At 52.2% G+C, this 23561-nt stretch overlaps 1 protein-coding gene across 21 annotated transcripts in view; it reads left to right on the top strand.

Annotated features, from left to right (window-relative positions):
• RALGPS1 (Ral GEF with PH domain and SH3 binding motif 1) overlaps window positions 1–23561 on the top strand; it is a 271251-nt gene that overhangs the window by 172807 nt on the left and 74883 nt on the right. The gene's annotated exons all lie outside the window — the stretch shown is intronic.

Genomic DNA, 23561 nt, shown 5'->3' on the forward strand with positions numbered 1-23561 from the left:
CCTGAGTGGCCCTGACTAAGTCACTTCACCTCCCTGGGCTTCCCTTTCCTGCATCAGTAAACGAGCTAAGACTTAATCTCCCCCAAAGGGCTGTGGTGAGGATTCTGCGAGGCCACGTGGGAAAAGGGCTTGGCATGGGGCAAGGACGCCTCAGTGGACTGAACTCAGAACTCGAGTTGGGCAGGCCAGGGGTCGCACTCCCACAGCCTCTGTTGTGACCTCCTGTCCGGCTCTTCGAGGAACACATAATGGGAGTCCATCGGGCTCCTGTCACTGAGTGGAGCTCATGAATGTTTATAGAGTCAAAGCAAGAAATAAGGAGACAGCACCAGACCCCACAAAGTGAGCGATCCTACCGGCTTGGCACAGGCAGGCAGAGGAGGGAGGAGGGTGAAGCTGGAAGGGAGCAGCTGCGTGCAGGTTTGTCCCTCTGCCAGGACACCAGCCTGTGAAATATTGGTAGTGACTCTTATTTCCTTTAAAGAAACTTTTTTAGTGATGATGTTTGGGTACAAACTGGGAGAGAAACTATCTTGGGGTTCTCCCCCAGCCCCTAAGCGCAGTGTATCATGTTCGTGGTTCCTGGGCAAACTGATCCCCCACACGCCTCCCTCTCAGGATTGCTGCTCCTGTCTTTTGCCTCCGCTTCTCGCAGCCTGCTCAGACCTTCTCCCTTTTCCGTCTGTCAGTCCCATCCCTTTTTGGAAGGTGAGTCTTTACCAGAAGATCCCAGCATCTTACAGGTCACAAATTAACCAGACAGCTGGATTGCACAGAAACCCTGCCCACACCCAACGTGCCTTCTACACTGTGCATTCTCCAAAGGGCCTGGAATGTTCCCTTTGGGCCATGGGGGGCCCATGGTGGTGGGGCCGTGGCAGGCTAGGGGCTCGAGATCAGCAGAAGCACATGGGATGGGGCTGAATTCTTCTTGAGCTGCCCCCTTGACAGCGTGGAGGCTGGAATATGTCCTGTTTTCCCCTTCCTCCCCGCTCTCTCTGTGTCTCTCTTCTCCAGGATGTGTTTATTGGGAACCTGCTCTGAGTCAAAACCAGGAAGCCAAAGTCCCTGTTCCCACAGAGCTGACAGTCAGGAGGGGAGACAGATGGACAGACTAGGGTACCTGAGAAGTGCTGGCACAAGGGGACTATCTAAGCAGGAGGCCTGGTTACGCCTGGACAGGGAGTCAGGGCAGGCTCCCTGAGAAAGTGGAGCTTCAGCTGAAACCTGAAGGCGGGTCAGAATTTGCAGGTGGTCAGGTTGGAGGAGGATGGTGTGGGCAGAGACAATAGTGTGCGAAGACCGTGTGGCAGATTGCTTGTTCAAAGATGGCCCCAACAACATCTCCAGGTCCACGATGAGACCTTGACACTCCTCCTGTTGAGGTGGGGTCTTTGCCCCTCCCCTTGAATCTGGGCGGGCTTGATTTGTTGGTAACTGATAGAATGCAGTGGAAGTGACACGACCTGCCTCCCAAGGCTGTGGGAGAAGGGGCTGTGCAGCTTCTGCCTTGTTCAGTGGGATACTCTCTTTTGGAGCCCTGAGCCCAGCTGGAGCCTGAGATGTCCAGCTGCCCGGAAGCTGCCACGCAAAGGCCACATGTAGCATAGATCCCAGCTGGCAGCCAGCATCAGCCCTCAGATATGTGACGAAGGATGCCTCTAGATGACTCCAGGCCCTAGCCATTTAGCCACCCCCAGCTGGAGAGTCTTCCTGCTGAGGCCCCAGATTTGGGGAGCAGAGATGAGCCATTCTGCTGTCCCATTATCTGAATTCCCGACCCACAGACTCCATAAGGAGAAGAAAATGGTTGTTTTAGGCCCCAAGTTTTGGTGGCGTGTTGTTACACAGCCATAGTACTGGGAGCAGCCTGGAGGTGAGAGCAGATGAAGGGAGTTCTTTTGAGAGCTCATGGAAGTGCAGTTTGGAGGAGAGAAGGGGAGCGTGGCGGAAGATGAGGCCTTGTTAGAGGTGGGACTTTATCCCAAAGGTGTCGGCAGCCACTGAAAGGCTCTGAGCAAGACGGTGTTCTGACTTGCTTTTATTCTTAAAAGGCCCCTGAGTTGTTGAGTGGACCAGATTGATTTTTAAAAAGGGAGTGATAATCTTCATTCCTCAGGGTTAGTGTAAGGATGAAGATGAGGCAGCTACAGCACTGAGCACGATGCCTGGCACTCAGCATTCCTCCATTGCTCAAGGAACAGGGGCTACTTCTGCTTGCTTCCCTGCTCCCAACTGCTGCCCACTCTTACCCAAAACATCCTCATCCAGCTTCCAACTGGATGGCTCCTGCATCCTGGACCCCCCCCCCCCCAAACTCCTCAAGAAGCCCCATTCCCACATTTCCTCCTACCTGTTGGACCAAAGCATTGTGTGACTAAAGCATTTGAGGAGAAGGGAATCTTCATTTTTCTTTTTATAGTTTTTATCAGGACGAAAAATGTGTGACGTTTACATGGTGGTAGAATACAAAAAATCTCATTTGTGTCTCACAGTTTGTATAAATGATTTCATGTCTCATCACCTTTCTGACAGTTACAGTTTTTTTTTCTGTTGGGAATGTAGGGATGTTCTATGAGCTACTGTGTATGTGGTGTGTGTGTGTGGGGGGGTGGATAATGTGTTTTATAGAGGGGGTGCTTGGGAGGGGGCTCTGCTGTGTCTTACAACCTCAGAGTCTTATCAGCCTTTCAAGCTTCACATATCCCAAATTGAGTCTTTTTCCTTTCATCACTTTTTAAATGGCTTCCCACTGTTCTCTGGCCTACACTGTTTCTGATGAGAAGTCAGCTCCCTTCCTTACTCTTGTTCCGTGTACATAGCCCGTTCTTTTCCCTCTGACTCCTTTTAAGATTTCTCTTTGTCTTTGATTTTTGGCACTTTGTGGTGTGACTAGGTGTGGTTTTCTTTGTGGGCTTCACTGAGCTTCTTGGATGTATGGGTTGATGTTTTTCACTGTTGGGGAATGTGGGGGGAATTTGGGGCCATTACTTCTTCACATATTTGTCTGCTTTATTCCGTCTCCTCTCCCTTTCCGGAACTCCATTTACATACTTGGTATTGTCCCAGTCCACTGAAGCTCAATTTATTTACTTTTATCTTTTTTTCTCTCTCTGTGCTTCAGTTTGGATCCTTCCTATTACTTGTCTTCAAGTTTGCTGATCCTTTCTTCTACAGTGACTAGTCTGCTGTTAATTTCATCCAAAGTGCATTTTATGTTAGGTACTCTATTTTTTGGTTTTAGAGTTTCCACTTGGTTTATTTTTAGAGGTCTCATTTCTCTTCTGAGATTCTCTATCCACTCATTCATTCTATCCTTCATTTCCTGGAAATCGTGTGCTTATTTATAATAGCCATTTTAAAGTCCTGACTTACTAATTCCAACATCTGAGTCATCAGTGGGTCTGCTTTTATTGACTATTATTTCTCTTGATCGTGAGTCCCATTTTCCTCCTTCTCCACATCTGTAATTTTTTAGTCGTATCCTGGACATTTTGCATGATACATTGCAAAGACCCTGAGTTGTGTTGTCTTCCTCTGAGGAACGTTGTGTTGTGCTCTGGCAAGCAATTAAACTGCTGGTGTATCCCTTTGATCTTGTGGAGGCTTGATTTTTAGGTTTTGTCAGGCAGGTTTATTTCGGTTTTGCCTGTGGTCCTAGGGTATAAGTCTTAGTCCTGGGCTTACTTGTGAGGCATAGGCTTTCTGGGATTAAATTGAAAGCCTTAAGTGTTTGCTAAGCCCCTTTAACTTGGCAGGACTTGAGCTCCGAACTCCATCTTCCTGGCACCTGCTGGCCTCTCTGCCTCCTGGCTACTGCTGTCTTTTGGGCTCCTTGGAGTCTCTCTTAACACACACACAATTTAGGGGTTAATGAAGGAATTTGTCCAGTAATTTTGGAGCTCCCCCTTCTGTGGTTCTCTTCTTTCTGGCATTTCCCCCTTCATTTTCCCATGCTCAGTGTCCGACCTCTGTCTCTTCTTCCCAGCTGGTCATACTGCTGCGTTCTGTTTTAGTTCTGTTGTCCTGTGTCTCACCATGAACTGAGAAGTGCCCTGGTGTGCTTCCCATCTCGCAAGGACCATGTCTCCTCCAGTTTCTGTTGCTTTGGGTTGTTCTCAGGTGCAGTTGTTTTCGTATATTGTCCAGATTTTACCGTTGCTGTTGACCAGAGGGTTAGTTTAATACAGTCTACTGCTCCATTTCAGGAACTGGAATTCCCCACATCCCAACTGAATTTGTCTGCTCACCCAAACCTCCTGTACTCCTGCTGCTGCTGTTGTCCTACCATAAACCCAGCCAGCTGGTTGGTGGTTCTTAATTCATTTCTCCGTCTTCCCTGCTCTTGGTCACAGTCTGTTAGGAAATATCAGCGCCAATAATTCATAGGTTGGTTCAGCTCAGTCTACCCACTTGGGCACTAGAAGTTGAAAAAAATGTGTTGTCCCCATAAGCCTTGTTAAAGCACCTTAGGTAGCTACCTGTGATGTGTTAGACACCAAGCTCAGCATTTTACAGGTATCTTTTTTCCTCCCCTCAAAACCTATGAGGGAAGTATTACCATTCTGTTCTATGAACAAGAAGACTGAGGCTTACAGAGAGGCTCCTTGCACCAGGCCACACAGCTAGGAAGTAATAGGACTGGGATTAAGACCTACGTCAAAGCTAGCAGGAACATGGTTATCCTGAAAACAAATTGCAGTTCTTCGATTCTGACACACTTTTTCTTGTTTTTAGATCTCTGAAATCAGGATGCCTCTTAAAGTTAATAGCATGCCAGGGTTTAATTGGCAGCACTTTTTCTTTTTTACTAGAACATGATGCAGTTATCAGTTGACGACTTCTCAGATTCAAGGAAGTGTGGCAGTTTTAGTGATCAAGGCCCCAGTGAAGTTGACCCATGGTTGAGGGACAAAATGGCAAGGCCCCTTCTCTCCTGGTCAGCTGGTCTTGGAAAGGCCCAGAGGAGTGTCTGAGCATCAGGAAGCCTGTGGAACTGCCAAAAGCCTCCATCCATCCAGATTTAATAAAGCAGCTGCCTCTAAGCTGAGCATGAGCCCGCTGGTCCCCTCCTCTCCTGGAGGCACTGTGGTCAGGTCCTGTGCCTTGCTGCCATGCCTGGCCGGGGAGCCACACTTTCTCTGGCCCTGGTACAGCATCACAGAGGATATCCAGGCACCGTGGAAAGCCCTTTGAGGACACTGTGTCTGTTAAATGCTTGCCAAACAAGTCTATCCCAGTGTCAGTACAGGGCGCATGCTCGGTCACAAAGCAGCTCTGAGAGCCTGTTGTTAGCCTGCGTATGACCCGTTTCATTCCCCACTTCTCACCCCACCTGCCAGGGGACAGAGTCAGGGCAGCACTTCTCCCCAAGTCTGGACATCACCTAACAGTCGAACACTTTTTATATTTAGTCAACAAATATTTATTAAGCCCCATCTGAGCAGCAGAGTTGGGCTCGAGATCAATTTGCCCAAAGCCAGTTTCTAAGACTTGTAGTAGACTGGTTTTCATTTTGTCTCCATAACAGTATTTTGAGGAATGTTTGTTTGGTCTCGTCCCTGCTTTCGCATCTAGAGCTGATGCTGGGCCCCTCCCAAGGGGGAGACTGGGGAGCCTGGGGAGCTGGAGCGAGGAGAGAGTTCAGTTTAGTTTGCTGGCTTTCTTTATGTCTTCATAATAAAAACTTCACGGGAATTTTCCCAAGCTGGTTAAAATCATCCCCATCTGGGGAGGGTGAAGTGGATGACTGGGCACGTGTTGTGGTCTGGGATGGTAATTAGTCTTTGGGTGGTGAACATGGTGTAATCGACACAGAAATCGAAATATGAGGATGTACGCCTGAAATTTATATAATGTTATAAACCAGTTACCTCAATAAAAAAATTCACAGATAAAAGACAAATGAACAAATAAATAAAACAATTTCAAAGATACAAAAATAAAATCATTCCCATCCTATATACATTTTTTGAAGATTGTTACTCCTGGAACGTTGTATCAGACAAGACCTTTGTCCCAAACAGGAGATGAGGGACTGAAGGCAGTTTTATGGTCTGTGAGGGAGGACCCCACCCCCTCACAGATACCTGCTGGCATTCTCGCCCCAAGGATCAGGGGGCTGTTGCTGACCTAGCTTATCTTTCCTGGGGCCCAAGGAGGCGATTGGGTAGATAAATGAGGTTCTGGCAAGAGACTGATGGTGTGAGCTTCTCAGGCACAAGGCCAGGGTGGGGTCACCAGGCAGAGGTGCCGGTGCTGGCAGGGAAGTGGGCCCCTGTCATCAGGGAGGTCAGAGGGCAGAGCCTGGGACTGCCTTGTTCTGGGCTCTGAACGGAGCATCTCAGCCGAGACCTGGCACACAGAAGCACGCGCTAGATGCCTGTTGAATGGCTGCATGGGAACACTAGCCTTCAAAACATCCTGTCTGTGGCACATCCAGGGTTTCCGACTCAGGGTCTGGGGGCTAGGGCAGCAAGGGGTGTCGTTTGGGAGTCTGGCTAGGAGGGACTTCAGGGAGAGATCTGAGGAAAGACAGCTCCCCTGACATCGTGAGGCTGTGTCCAGACCACTGAGGTGCCACCCTTGCCTCGCCCCAAGCTGTCTCTGGGGTCCCAAGTAACTCCCCACTCCACTGTCCACCAGGGCTCCCAGGTGCCCCGCCCTGGCCCTGCCCTCCCACTTCCCCACTGCTGCAGGAAGGAAGGCAGCCCCTGCGATGGGCCCCGGTGCCGTCCTGCCAGATGGGGGTGGGGCAGCAGGGGACGTGCGCTCCCATTCCTGGCGAGTGCAGGTGGATGCCTGTGGTGTTCCCAGCACACGGCAGGGCCAGTTCCCAAAGTGCTTTGGCATGTGGGGCAGGCAGCGGTTATGCCCTTTGACAGATGGGGAAAGTGAGGCTGTGGAGAAATGACGGTTCTTAGTGTCATCGTCCTTTATGAAGTGTTCTCTCCGAACCAGGCCTTGTGCTCGTCCTTCGCCGCCCGACCTCGCCAGATCTGCCCGGCGTCTCTGTCAGGGCGCTGCGCCAAGCAGGCCCCACCGTGACGTCCAGCAGCCCCGGGCACCTGCCTCCTCGGGCTCCTTCCTCCAGTGAAAGGAGTGAAAATCCTCTTCTGTGACCGTGCTGGTATAGCGACAAACACGCTCATGTTTGCATTAAAGCATTTCCCAACCTAAAATTTCACCTTCATTCTCATTTTAAAAGGAGTTAGAGTATTTACGTGAGCCCCTAAAAGTGTGGTGAACCCCACGCACTGCCCGCTGTGCCTGAGGGACGACTCGGCCCTGGCTGCGAGTCCACACTCCCTTATCCACAAATCCAAAAACTCTAAAAAAAAGACCAGCAAGCCTTTTTTCAAAAGTCCGGCACAAATTCTTTTGGTGGCAAAATCCGACGTGAATTGACATGAGGTTCTGTGTGGTCTTTGAACTGCTTAGTGTCGATATCCACATGTTTGTAGGGGGCTGCCCTGGCTCCACGGGGCCTGGGGCGCTGGACAACATGGGGCCTATGCGCCACGTTACAGTGCCAACCGGCCCCCTGCCCCGTGTCTCTGATGCTTCACTGGACTCGTTTGCATGCAGGTCTCTCCTCCCCTCCTGGACTGTGAGTTCCTTGTAGACAGGGCTGTGTTGTGTTCATCTCTGTGGATACACATATGAATCATTTCTCTTTAAAGCTATCATTTCCTTTTTCTTAATGAACCCACAGGGAGCTGCCATTCATAAACTTATCTATAGAGGGGATGAAAACGGAGTGTGAGAGTGTAATTCCGCTGCGCCGGTGCCCAGGGGCTCTGGAGTTGCTTTCCGTAAGCACATATGGGGGGTGCAGGGCATTGCACTGAGGTCTCTGGAGGAAGAGATGGGAGACAACTTGATGGAAATAATAATAGGTTATTGGGTGCCGAGCGCTGTGCTGAACATCGCTGTCAGTTATCTCACTTATTCTCCCAGCAGCTCCGTGAGGTGGGACCATCGTTGTGCTCCTGTTAGAGCTGAGGACAATAAGGTCTAGAGACGTTAAGTAGTTTGCCCAGGGCATCCATAGGAAGTGACGGAGCAAAGACGCAGAGCCAGACACATGGACTTTAGGGCCGTGATTACCCACTGTGCCACCAGGATGGCACCTGCCTGCAGCCTGGCTCGCAGAGAGTAGCGCCGAGCCTCAGGCCAGGGAGGGCTCTCCGCGGAGGCTGGAGGAGCTGTTTCAGGACACTCGCGGGACCCGGGGCTCTAGCAGGGCTGAGTGGGGAGACGGGGCCACAAAGCGCAGCAAAGGGTACACCCATTCAGCTATTCTACAGGTGTTTACTGAGCACTGACACGGTGCCAGGCGCTGGGGACACAGGGTGAACAAGACACATGTGGCCCCTGGCCTTTCGAAGAAGATGTCTCTTCGGGGAGGCAGATAATGAAGAGATGAGATCATTTCCAAGATGGAACCAGTTACTGGAGGAGGGAAGGATGGGGCTCGTGGGGAAAGGAAGGAGGCCGCTTCACAGGGTGCTCAGGGAAGGTTTCCAAGAGGAAGGGTCCCGTGAACCCGGGCCCCAGTGATGGGAAGGAGGCAGCCACGCAAAGGGAACAGCATGTGCAAAGGCTGGGGGATGGGAATGAGCTTGGCTTGGCTGAGGAATGGAAAGGCCAGTGCAGCCGAGTGGAGTGGGCAAAGTAAGAGAGGCTGGCAGGGGCAGGTCCTGTAGGGCCCCGTGGGCCAGCGAGGCCGAGGGTTTTATTCAGAGCACAGCAGAGGCCCCGGGAGGAGTGCAATCAGGAGATGATATGCTCTGTTTTGCATTTTTCTCCGTGTCTTTCTTGGTCCTGGATGGAGAATGGTCCAAGGGGAAAAGAATGGAGCTGAGAACACTGTTAGGAGACTTGAGGGGCTGTCCAGGTGAGAGGCGAGGGGACTGGCATGAGGGCAGTGTCACGGAGGCCGTGACCAGTGGCTGGATTCAGGATAGCTTTTAGAGGAGGAGCTGACGAGAACCTGGCACAACTCTAACACGGTGAGGATCAACCTGCACTGTTCAGCACCTTGAAGATTTGCCACTTGGGATCCCTAGAAATACAGAGTTCTAGGAAGGAGGTAGTGACCCACAGTCAGGACTGCCATGTCCTGTTGGGCAGTGCACACCCTGACCAGCTGTACATGACAACCCTGACCACAGCCAGCACTGACAGTTGGGCGGTGTTGGGCACCATCTTCCAGGAGTGTGGGGAACAGGTCCAACGAGGAGGCTGGAGTGAGGAGACCCCAGCCCTGACATCCCCAGAAATAATAAACAGTTGGAAGTGGACTAGGAAAGTCCATTTTCTTATCCCACTTCTTGAACTAGTTTGTTTTCATCCTTGAGGTAGCTCCTGAAACATATGCTGACAGGGTTAATATCCAGAGGGACAGGGACAGCTCAGGGTCCCCTTGGGCTTGCTGGAAATTATTTTCAGCAAAGATCCACAGCTCTGCTGCCCTAACCCTGGAAGGCGGAGCTTTGCAGCAGGCCCTGCCAGGGAGAGGAAAGAACTTTGTAGCTGTGGCCCTTGAAAGTCAGAATGGTTTCTTTCTGCATCCTCTCTGGTTTAAGACTCGCAGACGTGCCCTGGGTTCTCCGCGTAGTCGGTCTGGGACGGCGTTTCAGGGGCACCCCCCAGGCCTGCAGGGAGTTAGGGCGGCTGGTGCGGGCCGCTGGCGTCAGCCCCCCGGCCCCAGGACCACCCACCGCCCTCCCTCTCCTCCTCCTTGTGCTGGGCCGGGTACATCCCAGCTCTGAGGCTGGCACCCTGGAGGGCAGGGGCCAGGTTTCCCCTGTGCTGGATGTTCTCCGGAGGCTGCCCCACACCTGCTCTTTGGCACCTGTCCTGTGCCTGGAGGCTGACACGTATGGATTGCCTCAGGGGGCTCTCTTGCCTTCTGGCTTCAGATTGGGTTTGGTCAATGGCAGGTGCCAGCAGGAGATGAGGAGATGAGGAGAAAGCGAGGACAGGTGTATCACCAGCTGCCTGCCTGCTGGACTGTGGCTGTCTTGGTGGTGTGATGACAGTCAGCCAGGCCTGGGTTTGAATTCTACCTGTCCCTCTCATTAGCCACGTGACTTCTGAAATTTACCTGTCCTCTCCGCTTCTCAGTTTTCTCATTTAAAAACTGGAGATGGTAGGGGCCAGTCCTGTGGCCAAGTGGTTGAGTTGACGTGCTCTGCTTAGGCGGCCCAGGGTTTCGAAAGCTGGTTTGGATCCTGGGTGTGGACATGGCACCGCTTATCAAGCCATGCTGAGGCAGCATCCCACATGCTACAACTAGAAGGACCTACAACTAAAAATACACAACTATATACCGGGGGGATTGGGGAGAAAAAAGGAAAAATAAAATCTTTAAAAACAAACAAACAAACTGGAGATAGTAATACTACCCTCCCAGGCTGGCTGGGAGGAATGAGTGAATAATGTGAGGGCAAATACCCTACCCAGCGCAATACCTGGTACACAGTAGATGCTCAATAAATGCGCTTCTCTTCCTTCAGTAAGTTGGAGCCCCATTATCCTGGGTTTCTGACACATTTGGGTGCTCTGAAGATTACCAGTCATTTTGTATCTCTCCAGACAGCATCCTGTAGTTGCCCCTTTTTGGTTTGCTCATTTGTCACTGCTCCCAGAACCACTCCAGCCAAGCCTCATAGCCAATAGTCCTTTAGTCAGAGAAGTGCTGCCCTGCCCTGCCTTTGTCTGCAGCCTGTGTAGGAAGTCTGCTTAACCAAAGAAAATAATCCTTTTTACATGGTGGAAAGTAGGCTTATGGAGGGTGCACGTGTATTTCCAAAAATAACTCGTAATGTTTGTTGAGTGCTTATTGATCCTCACAACCACCCCATGAGGTGGGTTCTTTTATTATTACCCAATGTGCAGATGCAGAAACTGAGGCTTAAGTCGCTCCTTGACCTGTCCAGGGTTACACATGAGGAAGTGGTGGGCTGGTGTTGAACACCAGGCTGGCACCGGGAGCCTGCCCCGTCACCCTCTATCACTGGGAAACCTCAGCTCTCCAGGCCCCAGGGACCAAGCCATTTCAGATAACCAAGCTGACTAGAAAGCTACAAGGTTATCTCTTGGAACACCCAAAGTTGTAAAATTTTTATACATTCTCATTAAGCAGTTTGCACAGACATGCACTCATGCCTCTGCTAATCACACCACCGAAAGCTCTTCGTGACTCGTGGTCTTGAATGGACCAGCCTTGCTGCGGGCCACCTGGGCGGAGGGCACTGTTTGCAATGCCCTGGAAGCTCTGCGAGCACCAAGCAGCTGTGTTGTTACCTTTCCAGCTCTTCCTTCCGTGGCGGCCATCACCTTCCTTTTCCGGCCCCTGTCCTCGTCCTGATTGGTTGCGTCTCGCCAGCTGAGGTCCCACAAGTCTGATAGAATTCTTTCTGAACAAGAGTAGCTGGGGACTACGCTCATCTAAAGTGCTCTCCAGTGAGTAAAGTACGTGAGATTCAGTGCCTGAACTTGGCCACATCAGTTGTAGGTGCTCAAAGGCCTTTGGGATTTACAAGATCTGTGCTCTTCCAAAATAGCTGCCATCTGTTACACACTCGCCGTGTGCCTGGCCTGGTGGGAGGCCTTTTACGTGGCTTATTTCATTGAATCCTCAAAAACAGAACCTTCCAGGAGAGGTTCTATTTACTGTTTTCTGTTTTAAGTGATGAAATAGCTCAGGCTCAGAGAGGTTAGGGAGTCTGTCCACTGCCACACAGCCAGTAAGTGGCAAAGCCAGGATTAGGCTCTGGGCCTGTCTGAATCCAAAGTCCATAATTATAACAGGCTTTATGCTCTCAATTTCCCAGCAGTGTGAGGTTGGGCACCTTCGGGAAGCTCCCGACCCTCATTTCTTCGTTTGTAGGACGTTGCTGTTAATTCCTGGAGTTGTTGTGAAGGTTGAGATATTCATGCTTGACACTCCATCCCTTGTGCTCATCACCTCAGGCCGTGATTCAAGCTTTAGTGGCTTCAGAATGACCCGAGGGTCTGTTAAAGCACAGTTGGCCGGGCCCCACCCCAGAGTTTCTGCTTGCGTAGGTCTGGAGTGGGGCCTGAGAATGTGCATTCCTAGCAAGTTCCCGTGAGGCCCATGCTCTGGGAACCACTGGTCGGGATAGATGAGTTTGCCAAGGTGAGTCTGGGTGGCCCAGCAGTGACCACAGCCTGCGTCTGACGGCTCTTTCATGTGTGCAGAAGCTGGTCATGGGTCAAGCAGGGAAAGAGTGCTGTGGCCTTTCCAAGCCAATTCCTGGAGCTGGCTTGATGTTTCTAGTCTCGCCCTCCCGTCTCCCACACCAGAATGCCCGAGTGCCATTGACCTGGGAAAACGTGGTGTTGAAGCAGCCTGCTGATGTCCTGATGTCCAGACTGAGAAACAAGGTTCATCTGACCGATGTCATTAGCATGTCCCTGATGTCCAATTGCTTTCCTGGTGCAGAATAGGAAATAAAAGGCACATGAAAAAGATAAGCAGTCATCTTGTGGAAATTACTTCTATAAATTGTCTCCTCTCCCCCCAAATAAACCTTCTGAAGCGTCACTGTGGCCAGGTGTACTCTCCTTCACAGTTGGAAATTTCGGTTTGTTATATGATGGTGTGATGCTGTTCTCTCTCCCCCAGCAGGCTGTAAGGGCCAGGCGGGTCACCTCGTCACCTCTGGGTCCCCACTACCCAGCACAGTGCCTGGCACACAGCAGTGGGTGTGCAGCTGGCATTGCTGTTGGATAGATAAGTGAGGGCCCTGGTGGCACAGTGGTGGGTGCTAGAGTCAGAGGGACCTGGCTTTGAGCCTGAGGCCTGCCCTTCCTAACTGGATGGGCTTGGCAAGTAACTTACCATTTGTATCTTCGTTTCCTCCTTGCTAAATTGGGGATAATAAAAAGAATACCTGTATTTCCTAGGGTTGTCATGAGAATTAAAGTAACGTAAGGTATCCCAAGTGCCTGCCACATAGTAAGTGCTTCATTTTTTCTCCGTCATCATCGTCGTCCTGCCAGGCAGGCCAGTGTGCTGGTAGAGAGTGTGGAACCAGACTTTCAGGTTGAAATCCCGGCCCCACCACTTACTAGCTGTGTGGCCTTGAGCAATGCATTCACTTCTCTGTGCTTCAGTGTCCTCATCTGTGAAGTGAAGACAAAAAGGCACCAACTTCACAGAGTTCTTGTGACCAGTAAGGACATGGCAGAGGGACAGGAGCCTGTGGAGAGAGCAGCTTGGCCACATGAGGTGGACGTGGGAGGAGGAGGTACAGTGCACCGCTGGGGGCTGCTTCTCCTGGATGCCCACCCTCAGCCCCACCACCCCAGGAAGGAGAAGAGCAGTGTGGCAGGGGGCACTCCCGGGTAAAGAAACATCCCCAGGCTTCTGCCGCTGGAAACCCCTTCCTGGCAGCCCTTGGACGAGCAGCTTGCTCTTCAGCTGGTTTTGATTACTCTCACGAGCTCGAGAGCGTGCTGCGGTGGCGTTCCTCTCCGCAGAACCGCCTTTGCCTGCACACGTCACCCCTTCCCGCTACCTGCCAGGCTGGGGCTGCGTAGGGCGGGTGCCGCCCCCGCCTGCTGACCACAGGCCTGCCGTCACCTTTCTTCCTCTGCCAGGCTTTCTCTGGGCAGCCCCGGGCCTTGGCCCTCCTCCCCGGCATTGTCAGGGAGGCTTCCAGCACCTTAAAATCCACTCTGGGGGACCCTCCCTGTCCTCTTGAACATGGAACCCAGGCCGTCCTGGTTTCTATGTGTGCAGAGCGTTTGGTAAACAGAATGCTTGAGCCCTGACTTGCTGGAAGGGGCGAACCCCAGGCGCTTGGCCTATTTTGGGCCTCTCCCCCACTGAGGGCTGTGGTCAGAGTGCTCATTTGGGCACCCCCAGCACCCACCACGGGGGTCGGAGGGTCGGCCGGAGCAGTTTTGCCTTCCTGTCCTGCTAGAGTGTCGGCCCAGCCTGGGCTCCTGTCCCCTGCCCCCCGGGCTGCGCCCAGTGATGCCTGGTATCCACTTAGCAAATGCTCTTGTCCCGCTCCCCCCGTGAATGCTGTGATTCAGCACACACAGAGAGGAGCTTCTCTCAAGAAAGAAAGTATTCACGGCCACCATCCAGCCCCGGCAGGCGCCGGGAGACAGCTGCCGGCTCCTGCCCCGCCAGGATGGGAGGGCCGCCCACCCCCACACACAGAGGGGTCTCTCCTGCTCTCCTTTTTTTTAAAGACCCACAGTCTCTTTTGGTTGTTGGACCAAATGCAGTTTGAATCTGTGTTCAGAACACCTCATTAATAAGTAGCAGATTAATAGTCTCTTGGAATTAAGAGAACACCACCCATTCAACAAAATATGTGTTGTGGGCCTGTGTGTGCCTGGCGCTGTGCAGGCTCCTCTGCCACGGCCGGAGCCCTGAGGACACTGGGCCAGTGGCCTGTGATCCTTTCCTACCCAAGACCCCTTTTGTGCCTCCTCTGAACTCTGTGTTTTGAAAACGCATATAAATAATAATAGCAGCTGTGTCTGCTGTGAGGTTTATGGTGACTCTGTGCCCGGTGCAGTGTGAAGCTCTTTATTATCTCAAGGAGCCCACAGCCCCTTGTCGTGGGTGCGATGATGCTAATCTCCACTGTGCAGATGAGGAAACTGAGCCCTGGCAGAGTCGAAAGTCCTGCTCAGGGTCGCTCAGAATGAGGTCTTGCTCCCAGAACTGACTCAGATCTTTGTTTCTTTACTCTTGCAATACAAACCCTCTCTGTGAAACATGCTACTTGTACTAAGTAAAAACAAATGTCTTATCTCCTTATTGATAACAAATTCTTAGCTAACCAGAGCTTCTGGACAGCCGAGAGGAACTACATGATGTTTATTGGAGCAGAACCGAGATGATGGTTTGTGCCCCCCGCCTCCTTTGACACCCACTCCTGTGAATCCAGGACGGGTGTCACCGTGAGGAAGAGAGAGCATTCTAGACTCACAAGTGTCGTCTTCTTTTTTAAAGATTTTATTTTTCCTTTTTCTCCCCAAAGCCCCCCAGTACATCATTGTATATTTTTAGTTGTGGGTCCTTCTAGTTGTGGCATGTGGGACGCTGCTTCAGTGTGGCCCAACAAGCTGTGCCATGTCTGAGCCCAGGATCCAAACTGGCGAAACCACGGGCCGCCGAAGCAGAGCACATGAACTTAACCACTCGGCCACGGGGCTGGCCCCACAAGTGTAGTTTTGAGATGAGGAAGTGCCAAGTGAGGAGGCTTTAGGAGAGTCCTTGCGAAGATTGGGGTGCCTCCTACCGGAGGGGACTGGGCATGTGATGGACTGCAGAACCCTCAGGCCCACCATGGAGCCTGGGAGAGCCCCCGTGGAGCTGAGGGTAGGGGGCCACATCTCTTTCAGTCCCCTGCTCCCTCTCTGGGGAAGAGGAGAGGGTGGTTGACGCGTAACCCCATAGTGTGGGTCATATTGAACATAGAAACTGGTGTCCCTTTCAGGTGTAGAGATTTCTGAAGGTGGGAATCTGTGGAATCACCAGGACTTGAAAGGACTTGGGTATCTGAGAAGGCTGGGTTCCACCCTCCCATTCCAGCAGTCTGTGGCCCGCACTCACACAGCCCAGAACTACCCCAGATGTTACTGTGTCTCCATGTCAAGGGGACAGAGGCTAACAGCAGGGCAGGAGCTGCGGCTACCCAGGTAGCCACCCCATCAAGCAGTGGGTCACCCCACCTAGAGAAGGGGTCAGGACACGTGCCCCTCGTGGCAAGGAGAGGAGGCCTGGCTGCTCTTCAGCGATGGAGGGGCCAGAACAAAGCTGAACACATCCCTAGGAGACCCAGATCACCACTTGCATGGAGACGACCCGCTCACCAGGGCCACCTGCATCAGAGGGAACCAGACCAGACCAGGTCTCTCCCACCACTGACGGGAGACACCTGCGTGAGCAGATCACGCTTCCTCCAGAGAGAGTGGGCTATGAGGTCTGCCTGAGTCTGACAGGGGTTAGAGGAGGAAGCTCAAACTGACAAGAAGGGAGACTTGGTAAAGGGCACACCACTCTGCCCACCTCCTCCAACCCCCCGGGGAGAGTGGAGGGAAGACGGGAGAACAGACATGAGCTTTGAACTGAGTGTGAATCAGGTCTTCACATAAACAGAACCAAGTCTTAACTCTTGAGATGCAACTATGCTAATAATGGAAAGTGACTGCAAAGTTACAGAATCTGACCATATTTCGTCTAGGGACCAGCTGTCCAAAATTGGAAAGGGGAGTCAACACAGCATGCTTGGGCAGTGGGTGTTGGAGAGGAAGAGGCGTTTCATGTTTGTATCCCCAGTGGACTCGCATTCCTCCATAAACTAGTACTGAGCTCCATCACCCAACAACCCCAGGTTGGGAGTCACTAGTCTGGCCGCCTGAACTGCCTACAGATGCCCAGAACAGCCAGGACTGCCCAGGGATTCTCTACTCACTGGCTGCGAGAGGTGCGGCCAGCTGTGGCCGGAAGTGCTTTGTCTGAAAGATTGAGGCCACTGGCACTGCCAGCCACGGCAGCTGTGGGGGGGGTGGTGGCCTGGTGAGTGGGAGAAAGAGAAAGAAGGAAGCAGGAGGTGGGGTCCCGTGAGTATCACTGTGCACTGCCCTCTTCCCGGCACTGCTGGGGCTTTCTCATGCCTCCTCCTCACCACTGTGCAGCCGAGTTGTGGGGCAGTTAAAGCCTGACCCAAGTGTCCAGAAGAATTCAGGGTTCAAATCTCAGCTCACTGTGTACAAAGTGTGTGCCCAGGGGGCCATTCGACTTGAGCCTCACTGTCCACCTCTGTGGAGCAGCGATCCAGCAGAGCCCTCACAGTAGGGTTTTGTCAGGATTCGGTTGGGAGAAGCAGGTGAAACGCTGAGCTCAGTGGTGGTGCAGGGGGATGGGGGTGGAAGCATGCACACCTGTGAGCTCTCACCAGCATCCTCGTCATCGTCTCTGCGGGAAGGTGTGCTTGCTCATCTCCATTGTTATGGGGGAGATGCCTTCATCCTGTGGTCAAGGGTCAGGGTCAAGGTTGGGGGTAGGGTCAGGCTGCCTTCCTCCACACCCAAGCTCTTTTCTATAGCTTGCCAGATAGAGTCCGTGGATGTCAACACTGCCACTGACCTTTCACCACCATGGAGCTTGTCCCCCTGGAAGGGAAGCAGCAGGGACTTAAGAAATTGGAACCTGTAGATTCCATGGTGTAGAGGAAACAGGTGGTCACGGGAATGACCCCTGGCCAGGGGATTTTTATCTCAGCCTTGGGAGGCAGTCTGTCTCAGTTTGGGCTGCTATAAGAAATACCATAAACTGGGTGGCTTGTAAACAACAAACATGTATGACTCAAAGTTTTGGAGGCTGGGAAGCCCAAGATCAAGGCCCTGGCAAATTCACTGTTTGGCGAGGGCTCTCTTCCTGGTTCACAGACGACCAGCTCCTCACTGTGAACGCTGTGGAAGGGGCGATGGAGCTCCCGGGGGTCGCTTTGATAAGGGCACTAATCCCATTCACGAGGGCTCCGCTCTCAGGACCTAATCACCCCACAGGCCCTGCCTTTTAATACCGTCACCTTGGGCATTAGGATTTTAACAGATGAGTTTTAGGGGGACACATTCAGTTCACAGCAGAGTTGTATTTTTTAAATGTCCTGTAATGAATAGTAATTGAGTATGACAAAAAGCTTAAATCACACATAGATAACTGAGATAACTGCCTGTTAGATAGGGTCACCCATGAGGATGGCCGTTCTCTTTGTCCGCCCAGCATTCATCTTCCACCCACCACTGACCCCAGACGACTGCCCCAGACCCATCTGGTCCAGTCACAGTACCTCATCCGCTCGCCAGACTGGTGGCTCACACTAGGCCAGTTGGAGTTTTTGCCTCTTTTGTTTTATTTTGTTTTCTGAAGCCAGAGAGAGAGAGGCCATCTCTTCCTTGGTTACAGAGCTGTCATATCCTAACACCACAGCTGCCAGGGCCCTGACCTCTGCCCCGTGGAGAGTCTGAGTGAATGAGGCAGGAGCCAAGCCCTGGGAGGAGCACCAGTCAAGGGTAGAGTGAGGTTGTGCAAGCAGCCACCGGCTCTAGCCCCACGCCCAGCCCACTCTCTCTGGGCTGTCCTGGGGCTGCCTGGATTTTGAGGTGCAGCCCCTGGCCTTGTGAGCCATTCTAGATTCTCAAAGTCCTTCCCCCTTTTTAAGCTGGTTCCAGGTGAGTTTCTGTTACTTGGAACCAAAAAGATTCTGACTTATACATCCTTTTTCCCCTTTCTTTCATTCAAGAAATACTGACTGAGAGCCTGTGGTGTAGCCGACACTGAGCTGGCCCTGGGGAGATGCCGTGGGCAGAGCGGGCATGGTCCCTGACCCTGGGGGCTCTCGGCCTAGTGGGGGCATTGTTGAGTAACCAACAAGCAGAGATTAAGGTGTCAGGCAGACGTGGCTTTGAACCCCACTCTGTCACTAGCTGGCCAGGTGACCTTGAGCAAGTTGTTTAGGTTCTCTGAGCCCAGGTCCCTCCTCTGTAAATGGGGCCCACCTAAGGGTTCAGGGAGATGTGATGTGGAGCCAGTGGGCGGCCCTTGGAGAACGGAAGCCACTAATATCGTTAGGTTAGAGTGCTTTAATTACAAAGCCGAGGAGAAGCCCGAGGGGGCCAGGGAGGGCTCTGCAGGGCGTGCTGCATGAGCCACGAACTGATGAGTAGGCCTTGCCCAGGCAGTGGGGACAGCTGGCACAGCGAGCGTGTGCTCGTTTCATTAGAATTATGTGTTATGATACGGCGTAGCATACTAATCCTTAGAATCAAAACTTTCTTGAGTGTTAGAGCCAGAAGTTGCAGAAGTTCCAACCCCCTCGTTTACCGAGGAGGAAATGGAGCCACAGAGAAGAGCAGCAATTCATCCATGGTCACATTAGTAGTAAACAGGAGCCCAGATCCCCAAATCCTACTCAGTTTGGGAAGTGCTTCTTGATCGCCACCAGCCATCAAGCTACCAGCGGGAATGAGGAGTTGGCCCAGGGAGCTGGGAGTCCCAAAGAGAGAGGGTGAATGGGCACTGGTAGTCACAATGCCCATGCGAGAGGTGGAAACCAGAACCATCCTGGGCGCGGGGTCACCCCAGGGACTAGGTGTGGGACAAGCTCACAGATGCTGCACTCGTACGTAATCTGGTTGTCCAGGAAGCCCTGGAAAGAGAGTCCTTCCTGCCAACTGTCAGCCCTGCAGAGCTGTGTATCCCCTAGAGGTCTGCCACCATGGGACCTCGGGCCCCTCAGCATCTCAGCGTCCCTGTCTGTGAAGTGGGTGTAATAATGGTAGCTCCCTCCAAGCCTTGCATGCAGACTCCAGGGAGCTCCTGGATGCAAGTAGAGCCCGGTGCCTGACATCCACTCGGAGCTCAGCTAGTGGTACCTACTAGTTTAGTATTAATGCACTAGGATGGTGGCTCCTGGTGCGTAGGCAGCACTTTCATTGGCTGAAAGTTCTAGTTCAAACCTGATCTGAATTCTTCATGTTTTTATTCTGCTTCTGAGAGATGAGGATCCCTATTTTGGATCCCACAGGACTGTTCTGTCTCTCTCTCTATGTAATCTGCTCCCATGGCTCGGCCCCTGAACCTCAGCTGTCTGTCCTTACAAGGGATGGAAGACGATCCCTCCTGGAGAGATGCTTCCAGACCTCGGGGCCAACAGTGTGTTGTCTGGGCTCGCCCCGCCTCAGAGGAGGGTTTGGCCAGAAGGTGGGTCATGCTGTCCTGTGCTGACATGAGGCAGACCAGGTGAGACAAGAGTTGACAATCCACCCTGTGCCCTCATCCCCGGGAGGCTGCTGGTGCAGCCTGTGGCCAGGAGAAATTTCCAGACCTGCCATTCCTGGGTCACTCTGACCAGGGAGCCCCAAGAAAGTTGTGACTGCCAGGGCTGGGGCAGACTCACCCGTCCATACCGCCCCATCTTCTCCTTCTCTGGGCGGGGGCACCCTACTCAGCAGCTGCACAAACACTCCTGACCCCAGCCTGTGCTGTGCCTGCCTGTGCTGGCCATAGAGGCCCTAGGGACAGAACTAGTAATAGAGACCTGTGGGGGGTGGATGCCAAGTAGCCAGTGGTGTGATCCATCGGGGGGTGAGAGCTCGAGAATCTGTCCTGGGCCATGTGTGGGCAGCGGGAGGTCAGCAGAGCAAGGGCAAAGGAAAGGAAAGGCAGAGCCTGCTTCAGCAGGGATTAGGCTGGGGAAGGCCCAGGCTCTGGGGTCAGAGACAGGCACAGGTCCCAACTGTAGTCGCTACATAACCTCCCTGTGCCTTGCCATACGTGGAACGTTGCTGTGAGGATCCAGTAAGACAGTACAGTGTCTCCCCAACCCTTGGGCATTTGTGACCATCTTCACTGTTCCTACTAACTTCCCTGCTCAGTTTTTCTCTTTAAATCTATTTTGTTGTTATCTGTGATCTCAAGGGTTTGATGTGCTATAGTTTTTCTAACACATGCTAAAATAGATAGAAATATCCATCCTGGGCCAACAGGATCCCCTCAGGAGAGCGTGTCCATGCTTTGGGGAACACAGAGATGACACATGCTGATTGCTTGTCTTGGCACTTGGCGCATGGTGCGCTCTGAACAGCTTCTATACTATTATGATTATTGTTGTTGTTGTTGTTGCCATTGTCATGGCAATGTGCCCGTGGGAGGGAAGGAAGAGGAAGCTTGGACTCTGCCAGCCCCTCTTCTCCACCCTGGGAAGTCCATCCTTTTCCTTTCCCTGCTTTTCCTCTCGCCTTAAGACTTGGCTCTGGGGTCCCCCGGAAGGTGGTGAGGCGTGGGAGTGCCCGACTGCTGGGGTCAGAGGTGCGGGCTGTGGCTGTCCGTTCCCAGACCCTGGAGCCAGCCCAGCAGCTGTGTTAAGTGATAGTTCTGATTATATGTGGTCAAGAAGGGCCTGGACAGGATGTACCCTGGGCCAGCAGCAGCCCCTGTCTCCTGGGGCATTCCCGGAAGGTATCTGGGGTGTCCAGCCTTGGTGACTAACTGAGTTGGGACCCTTTCCACTTCAACTGAACAGTGAGTCCCCTGGGGCCTTCCACCCAGGGAATGGCCCACCTGCACCACGTAGCAGCCTGTGGTTGGCTTGTGTAGACCACTGTGTTTATGCGAAGGACACACCTCTATCCGGAGAGTGCTTGTTTCACAACAGCAGGACTACACGCAGTTGTTTTTCTCATTATGCTTTTCCCTGTTTTCTAGGATGGACATAAATTCCCTTTTTAATCAGAAATGTTCTTTTAAACCTTAAAAAAATAAGATAGTGTAGATAGGGAGACATTAAAGATATCCAGATAAACGTGGGGTCAGCCAGGGAGTTCATGCTGGAGGAGATGGGGCGAGGGTGGGGGCCCTGGAGGGAAAGGAGGATGGAGAAGGGGTGCAGATAGACGAGGGGCAGAGCAGGAGGTGGAGGTCGTTCATTTAGGAGGCAGAGGGCCTGCAGCGAGGACAGCTGGGGGTGGGGGTGGTAGGCAGCTGTTGGGGAAGACCAGCCACCAAAGGGAATAGGAAAGGGACAAGGAAGGGCAGGGCAGAGGACTGGGCCGAGGGCCCTGCAGCGGTTGGACATCGGGATTTGGAGGGAGGGCAGGTCAGCAGCCCTGGGTGGTTTCCTCCAGCAGCACTTGGCAGCCTGTGCAGTGGCTGGGAGATGCCTCCTGAGGTCCATGCAGAGATGGGGCTTTGCTGGCCTGTTCCGGACCCGGGGCTGGGGGTACGAGTGAGATTGGGGTTCAGGTTGATCAACCCTAACAGAAAAAAACAGGGAAGAGATGAACTCAAGCTTGAGATTTTTGTGCCAAACTGGAATTCCTACTTACTCAACCTTCAAATATTTTTGAAATTTTAGAGATCCTCCAGCCTGCAGCCCCCCAGAGCTGCCTCCCTGCCTAGCTGTGTCTCCCTTTCCTTGCTCAGAAGCCACCCTCGGTGGTTTCCAGCTCTGGCATGTGTAGGTCCCAGATTCAGATTTCATGGGCAAGGGAAACCTCAGAAAGAAGGTTTGGAGACTCTCACAAGGCCACCAACTTTTTTTTTGGATGATGAGTAAAGAAAGATAAACTATCATTATTTCTTAGAGGAAGGAACTTTTCTTTTTTTTTTGGTGAGGAAGATTCGCCCTGAGCTAACATCTCTGCCAATCTCCCTCTCTTTTTTGTATGTGGGATGCCTCTACGGCATGGCTGATGAGTAGCGTTGGTCCACGCCTGGGATCCAAACCTGTGAACCTGGACCAATCGGAGCCCCTGGAACTTTAACCACTCGACCACGGGGCCAGCCCCAGGAAAGAACATTTTAACACCAATAGCGTAAGCAGGGCTTAATCTCAGAATAAAGGATATTTTTTGCTAAGTAAGGACAATTACCAGCCTTCTGCTGACATAGTTTTTTAAAGTTCTTAAAAAAATGTATTCTTTAAGTGTTTTGAATATAGAAAATTGCAACATAAAATTTTATTGCATGTTTTTACCTTACTTGTAAATGCATCTTTGTTATGAATTTGTCATTTTGGAGTATGTACTCAAAAGCCCATTCCAGGAACTTGGTGTTTTCACAGTTGTTTGTGAAAATCCCGCCTCACATAGGTCTGTTAATGAAAATGGGAGCAACACTCTAAATGCTAGCTGCTCCATTTGGAACATTCTGGGAGAGCACAGGCCTCATGCCTTTTCTCCTGCCTTCTCCCCAGGTGCTGGGAAGTAAGTCGGGGTGGCAGACCAGGTTTGGGGCTGGCAAAGGCTGAGGGCTCTCCTGGCCAGCGGCAACGAATGCGCGGGCTGAGCGCTAGGGGCCTGGTCACCTCACAGGGAGCAGGAGATGCATCCAAGGGGGCCCAGGAGCCAGTGAGTCCACTGTCCCTACAGACTGGCCCATGTGCAGGTTAAGGGAAGCCCTGGTCTCAGGCTCCAAGAGTAGGAATAGAGTGTGCAATGAATGGCACGTTCATTGGCAAATGCCACCCTGCAAATGTATGTGAGACGGGCTGCACTACAGAGGCCTGGAATGCCAGGCTGAGTGGTCCAGCCTAATTGCGTGGGTGAAGACCAGTGTGGCAGCGGCTCCGGAGGCCATGGGAGGGGCAGGGCGGGTGTGTCTGGAGGGAAGCAGGAGCCAGGCAGCTCCAGGAGCACCAGAGAGCCATCCTGGTGGGTCAAGTGAGGTTGCAGGCAGGCGCGCGTGACTCCCTCCTCATGGTTTTAAATAAGATCCCGGGAGTGACTGCAGGCTCACAGGCATGTCATCGTGCTGCGTGTGATGCTTAGCCAACTAAATGGCCGGAAGAGGAGGGTCATGAGATGTCCTGGTATTTGGGGAGGAAACCACTCTTCTTTTAGAGCTCATGCCTCTTTATTTATATTTACATGTATGGACAAAATATAAATATATTAAATGTAAAATATATAAATATATTGCTACTTCTGTGAGACAAACTTAAAACTGACAATAGATATCAATGATTAGAAGAAAGTTTTATCTTACTTGAAGATGA

This window comes from Equus quagga, chromosome 1 (assembly GCF_021613505.1).
Source record: "Equus quagga isolate Etosha38 chromosome 1, UCLA_HA_Equagga_1.0, whole genome shotgun sequence".
Taxonomy (NCBI): domain Eukaryota; kingdom Metazoa; phylum Chordata; class Mammalia; order Perissodactyla; family Equidae; genus Equus; species Equus quagga.